Consider the following 6768-nt stretch of genomic DNA (forward strand, 5'->3'; position numbering starts at 1 on the left):
CCTGTTCTTGAATGTTCCGGTGAGAACTAGTTAAGATCACACTTGATGCTGGGGAATCAACTGCTCTACTGGCGCTGCAGCAAATAACAACTGTACTTGCTAGAAGCTGTAGGCTTGTTATGCAACTGTGTAGTACTGCCTTCTTTGGATGACACCTTTGTTTTCATATTTCTTGAATGAAATTTGACATGGCTTGTATTTACTGTTGATGGATTTTCACTGACGACGTGTTGGATTTTGCTAGACTGGAGTTAAGCTTTCATGGTGTTTTACTTGGGTGGAGATTTAACTGTCGTGGAGTTATACTGGGATGGAGTTTTACTGGGGTGGAGTTTTACTGGGGTGTCGCTGCGGCCTCGCCCTTTTTGTTGGAATTTGTTTACTGAATGAATACTTCAATGGATTCTGGAGAAAAACAATTCTTGTTGCTTCTTCCTTTATTCTCCATAACTGATGAAATACAATTTCCACATATTCATCCTCATCTTCCATGTCCGTACTCATACGTAAAACTGTAAACAAAACAACGTGGAATATAACAACTGTGGCTATAACAACTGTGGCCACATGGTCATATATACTGTTAAACTTGCAATAATTCATGCACTTAATTCAATTGAAGCACATCACTGAATGCTAACAAACTTTTAAAACATAAAATTACAATAATAGGTTGGATGAACTAGTACAAAGAATGTAATTTACCTCCAAACCCCTACAATAGGGCCTGGTGCTGTTAGGCGACCACAGCTGCTGTTGAAGTAAACAACCACGTTCCAATACCCGTCTATGTATTCGACTTTGAAATATAGTCTTTTAAAACATTTTCATTCATCTTTACTTTCTTAATTGGGCTACCACACTTACAATGCTCCTTAGTCAATGGGCTGGAGCGTCCAAATTGAGCTCACTTCCCACAAATATTCAGGATCACCTTAGTCAATCTAAAATTGCACACACATTTGCCATTGAGATTGGATGTTCTGATACTGACCCCTCATACTTTGTTGAGACCTCTGAGTGGGAACTGAACAATGCACTGATCAAAGGAAAAGCGTTCGCCTCAGGTGAGGATGGAATTACCTAAAGTGTCCTCCGCCTTATAGCTCAGGTACCTGGTAATCCCCTTTTGCATCTATACATGTTAAGTTTGTCACAAGGTATTCTGCCTGGCCCCTGGACACCAGTCTAATCATCCCTATACCGAAATCAAACACTGATAAATACCGACCAATTTCATTAACCTCATGTGTATGCAAAGTTCTAGAAAGGATAATTTTGAACAGACTCAGGTACAGGTTACAAGGTAAATTATCTCACAGACTGTACGGATTTCTATCGGGACGTAGCACACAACACTGCTTTACAGAGTACTTCTCACATTCTAATCCAGGGAAGCACACTGTTTTTCTTGACCTTAAGTCAGCTTTTGACATTGCAAACAGAAAAGTTATCCTAGAACAATTAGTAAGCTTTGGCATCTGGGGTAAGGTATTGAACTGGATTAGAATGTATCTTTTGAACAGATCTGCAAGTGTCCTGTTCAGGGGAGTGAGAAGTTACACTTCACAGTCTTTTAAACTTGGGACGCCACAGGGAGGAGTTCTCAGCCCTATGCTGTTCAATGTCCTCATGCACAAGCTGGTGGCAGATATCCCACTCGGGGATGGTGAATCCATTATATGCTACGCTGATGACATACGCGTCAGAGCATCATCACAAGAGAGGATGCAAATAATCCTCGACAGAATCACAACAAAGGCTCATGAGTGTGGATTAGTCATCTCTGCTGAGAAAACAATGGCTCTCAACCCATATATCATACCCCAACCACTTTTCGCATAGGTGACCAGGAGCTTGACATGCCACAAGTATAAATATCTCGGGGTGAATGTAAATGATGCAGACCTGGTCTTCTCTCTAAAGAAGAGACTCTGGGAGAGATTGAAACCTTTGAAAGTTCTTGTCGGAAGAGAACATGGCATCAATGTTAAGCTCGCTAGACTGTTTTACTTGGCCTTTATAAGGTCAGTTGTAGACTACCATGCACTGCACTTGTTGCAGTGTAAGGAATCAGAAATAGGTAGCTTGGAGGTAGTGCAAAATGAAGCTATGAGGATTATCCTCGGCGCCACGAGAACAGCAAGGATAGTGAACTTCAGATCAGAATTAAACTTACCATCCATTTCTGATAGAATAATATTTATTTCCACCATATTTGGGGTCAAAGGTCTGAGGGAACCCTCGTATCTCTCAGATTTCCAAAAACAACTGCAACATAAAATCACGCAAGTAGACGTGACTAATCACACACACACGCGCCCTCTGATATACAAAATCTCCATGAACATTATAAAACTCAATGTTCCAATTAGTAAAATACCAAAAGGTCGATCCATTCCACCATGGAAGAATTCAACACTGATCGTGCACCTTACATGTCTACTACAAAAAAACAGGGTGCATAACTGTGTGTTGAAACAAATTGCGCTAGCAACGGTAAAGGAACACAGAATCTATGGGCGAGTCTTACGCCGACGGACCCTATCAGTCTGGATACAAATCTGGTTGTGCTTGCGCTGTATACAAAAATGGCTTACTACAACATCAAGTTAATATGAGAATACAAAACTGAGCCAGCACTACACAAACGGAGCTGGCAGGTATACTCCTCGCAAGGAATTCTTAATGTCTAGGGGCTCTGGAATAGTTTTCTGTGACTCTCAAAGTGCTTTTCGGACGCTAAATTCTTTCAAAGCAGGTGGCGATGAGGAAATTGTGAGTTGCATTAAGCGTAACGTAACCTATGCAACAGAGCGTAATTTCAACATTCAGTTTGTATGGGTACCATCTCATGTTGGCATACGCAAGCACGACCACGTAGACAAAGTGGCGAAAGAAGCTTGCAGCAAGGATACTGTGAACATAGATCTTGGGATGCCTCTTGCTAGGGTTGCACATATATTGAAAAGTTTTCATAAGGAAGAACTAGTAGATCTGATTAACACTCAAAGGCCTGAAAGCTGTATCATAAGGCACTATGATCAGTAGAGAGATGGCAAGCCTTCATATGGGTGGCACCAAAGTCAAACTAGACAGTGTGACGTGGTTATTCCCAGAATACGTTTAGGTTACAGAATGTACTGGCAACTGCACGGTGCAAGAAGTGCAGATGAATCTAGATGTAGACTGTGTAACGAAGAAAACAAACGAACGCTTGAGCACTATATCTCGGAATGTCATGTGATACAGCCTTTCAGAAACACCTAACATGAGGTATAAAGAACTATGTGAATATTTCATTTCCTCTGATACATTGGAAGATATACTCGTACTATACCCTAAATTTACTATGTAATAACTACCGTAGGCAAATGACAGTGCTATTCAAACACAGTGGCAAAAGCATATGAAAGTAATGATTTTTGTATGATGTATGATTTCTATTTCTATTTTACCTTGTACAATTACAGTAGTTACAGACTACTGTACTATGTCATATATATGTAAAACTGTAATCATGATTGCCCACGCCTGAGGAGATAGCCAAGGTGGTAAATAAACTTACCGCTCATGCGCAGAAGGTAACAACATGCCCACACACTCACGATATCACCACATCATATCGCTACATTATGTTATCATACACCATACATCACCACATTCACAAAGACAAAAGTTTGGAAAGAAGAGTGGGAAGGAAGAATAGGGGATAGGGGAAGGATAGGGGGGGGGAGGAAAATGAATTATAGTAGAAGAAAAAGGAGCTGGGGCTTATCCCAGCACGTAGGGTAAAGTTTGGGGTAATAGTTGTAGTGGGTTCTTTGAAAGAAGGAAAAGGGTGAGGGTGGCCCTGTGCCATCTTGATTCCTTTGTGTTCGGTGCGTGTGTCCTCGGGCGTACTTGCTTCCCCTCCGCCACACGAATCCGCGTCGAGGGGGTCCGGCCATCTCTCGGTGCGTAAGGACGGATACCCTACGACCTTGAGCGCGTGCCCGCACTGGAGGTCGCGTGCTCGCGGCGTTCTCATGGGAAGCGGGTCAGGGCGCGCGGCCCGGGACCCCGCTACAGCGAACAGCAGCGGGATTTTCGGCTAATCGGGGAGGATGGGATAAAAGTTAACAGTTTAGGCGCCATCTGTGGTGTGCTCTGGGCACGGCCTCTTCGACCATGGCTCCAGGGCTATCCCTCGGCTAACCTGTGCTGTTGAAGTAGGTTGAAGCACGGAGGTGGTCGCTAGTCAGGGGCTGGCCATTCCCTCCTGTGTCAACAAAAGGTTCCCCTTCGTCGGCAGCAGGGCTTAAGGAGAGACACGGCCCTGACGGCCACGTCACGGTTGGATTAACACCACTGGCCGTGACACTTTTTTCCTCGGCTCGCATAAATCCTTACGACAAAGGATTTATGGTCCTGGCACGAGTACTAGCAGCAAGTGTCACGTGCCGGAAACCGAAACCAGTGGGATGGTGGGGGAGGATAAAGGATGTTGGGTCCACGCTATGGCGAAGGATAATGAGGAAGCGGGGGTGAGGTATGGCAGTCACAAAGCGTCAGGTGAAGTTATTTAAAAACGGGAAAGACAAACAAAAGCAAAACAAAACAACAAAAGGGATGGGGGAAGGGGAAAAACGAAAATGAAGGCCGAACCTAAAAATGCATCCACTTCTTCGTCCTATGTCAAAGAAAAAAAGATCATGGCCTAATCCCGATCTCCAGCCGGAACGAAAGATGGTGTTGAGTCTATCCAGCCAGTCGGTATGCCAAGCACGGAGTGTGTCGGTCTGTTTACAGACCAACCTACGCCACTCGATGTTCAGAGGAAGCAGAGAAGCTTCCGATGTTCAGTTCAGATGTTGTAATAAATTGATCCCTTACCATATAGATCCATCTGAGTGCTTTATTCTGAACAAGCTGGAGTTTGCGCTTGCTAGCGTATGCTATTTGTGTGAGTGCAAGTGGTGTGTATGTGAGGAGAGGTTTGATTACTGTTTTGTATAGATGCAGCTTAGTGCGTGGGGCCGCACTTTTAAATCGATAAAGCGAATGTAAGGTTTTTCTTGCCAAGGCGGTCTTTGAATCAATATGTAAAGGAAATCGAAAATGGATATCAAAGGTTAAACCAAGAATGGTACAAGAGGATCTGATTTGGAGAGGTGCTTGTAGTCTGTCGAAGGTGTTGAGGTAAATGTTGTGGTAAGGAGGAAGTTTTCGTGGTTTTGTCGCGTTAGTCTTGATACGCCATTTATGCTCCCATCTCGAGAGGTGTCGAGTTCGTCATTAATGCGCTGAACGACACCTGAAAGCGCATTGTGTCGAGCTAGGTGCGTACAGTCGTCAGCATAGAGGATAGTGAGTGAGTCTGTGTGTGTGGGATCTGCAAGGTCGTTTGTGTATAATGTATAAAGTGTTGGGCTGAGTATGCTGCCCTGAGGTACTCCAGAATGCATTGAAATTGTGCCTGAAACTTTATTTTGAAATTTTAATTTTAACCTGCGGTTGTCAAGAAAACTGCAGAGTAATTTTTTAATTTGAGGTGGAAAGTTAAATTTGGTGCACAGCTTGTACTTCAGGCCAGCATGCCAGACCGTGTCGAAGGCTCGCTCAGCATCTTTGGTGGCAAGAACAGTCTTTAGTTGTCGGTCTTTGTTGTTGTTTATGTACTTCGTGATGATGTTGAGTGCGTCCTGCGTCGAGCGATGCAAGCGAAAGCTGAATTGTTTGTGGGAGAGAAGGTTATGGTCTTCGAGATACCACCTTAATCGAGTGTTTATGATTTTTTCGAAAATTTTGCCTAATGTCTCGAGTAGACTAATAGGGCAGTAACTCTTGGGGTCAGTCAGGTCTTTTTGTAGCTTAGGAATGAGGGCCACTAAAGCAGTCTTAAAGGGAGAGGGAAAATAGCCGGAAGCGAGAGAGGCGTTGTAAAGGTGAGTCAAAGTTTGTATAATGTTATCAGGAAGGTGAATAAGAGCGTCGCGTTCGATCTGTGAGGAGCCTGGTGCCTAACGAGGATACCTCTTTATTTTTTCTTTTACTTCCTCACACGCAGGTGTCGCCCAGCCTATCCAGTCGGATAATTAGCTCTGGGTTAGTTTCTACCCTGTTCTCTTGACTCGAGGTATCAATTTCTTGAATTTTGTGAGTGAACAGGGGATGAGGAGGGTGAGGGTAGAAAACTTGGGCCCAGTGTTCTTCAAAAATTTTAATAACATCCACGGGATCTGAGACTTTTACGTTATTGTGAATGAGGTGGGAGAAGGAGGGGAAGTTACTACCTTTAAGTTGTTTAATTTTTTTGCCAAAATTCCCGTGGATTGCGAACTCTGTTGCATTCTACTTTTGTTTACTAAATTTGTCCAATATTTTTGTCGGTCGTTATCAAGACTATCGATGAAGTGTCTTCTTAAAATAGATAAGTCCCATCGAACATGGTTTAATCTGTTTAAATTTTGAGTGAAACGACCTCGAAAACAGGTCAGGAGACGTTTTGTCCTTTCAGATGGCTGAAATGATATGCGTGTTATATACTGAGACCTGGGGATGGTGCTCAGCATAGTTGAGGCGATACAGGAGAAGATGTAATTCCAATGCCCATCTATTGTTTGGGAATCAAGTCCTTCAAGATTAAATTCAAAGTTATGATCATTTAATTTAGATTTAAACGACTCCCAGTCTGCTTGTTTATACTGGAAAGATCGTCTTTCTTTGTTTTGTATTGGTGATGTGGAAATTTTTATTATGATGAGTATGTGGCCTGAACCAACGTTC

The 6768-nt window shown here is 43.2% G+C and overlaps 1 long non-coding RNA gene across 1 annotated transcript; it reads right to left on the reverse strand.

Annotated features, from left to right (window-relative positions):
- Positions 1-422: 422 nt before the first annotated feature.
- On the reverse strand, positions 423-850 carry LOC119569691. Its single transcript, XR_005228300.1, has 2 exons — positions 706-850; positions 423-512 (listed from the first exon to the last, which is right to left on the reverse strand). It is a non-coding gene; the product is annotated as an uncharacterized LOC119569691 (long non-coding RNA).
- Between the last annotated feature and the right edge of the window lie 5918 nt (positions 851-6768).

The sequence above is a fragment of the Penaeus monodon genome, unplaced genomic scaffold, assembly GCF_015228065.2.
Source record: "Penaeus monodon isolate SGIC_2016 unplaced genomic scaffold, NSTDA_Pmon_1 PmonScaffold_1807, whole genome shotgun sequence".
Classification (NCBI taxonomy): Eukaryota; Metazoa; Arthropoda; class Malacostraca; order Decapoda; family Penaeidae; genus Penaeus; species Penaeus monodon.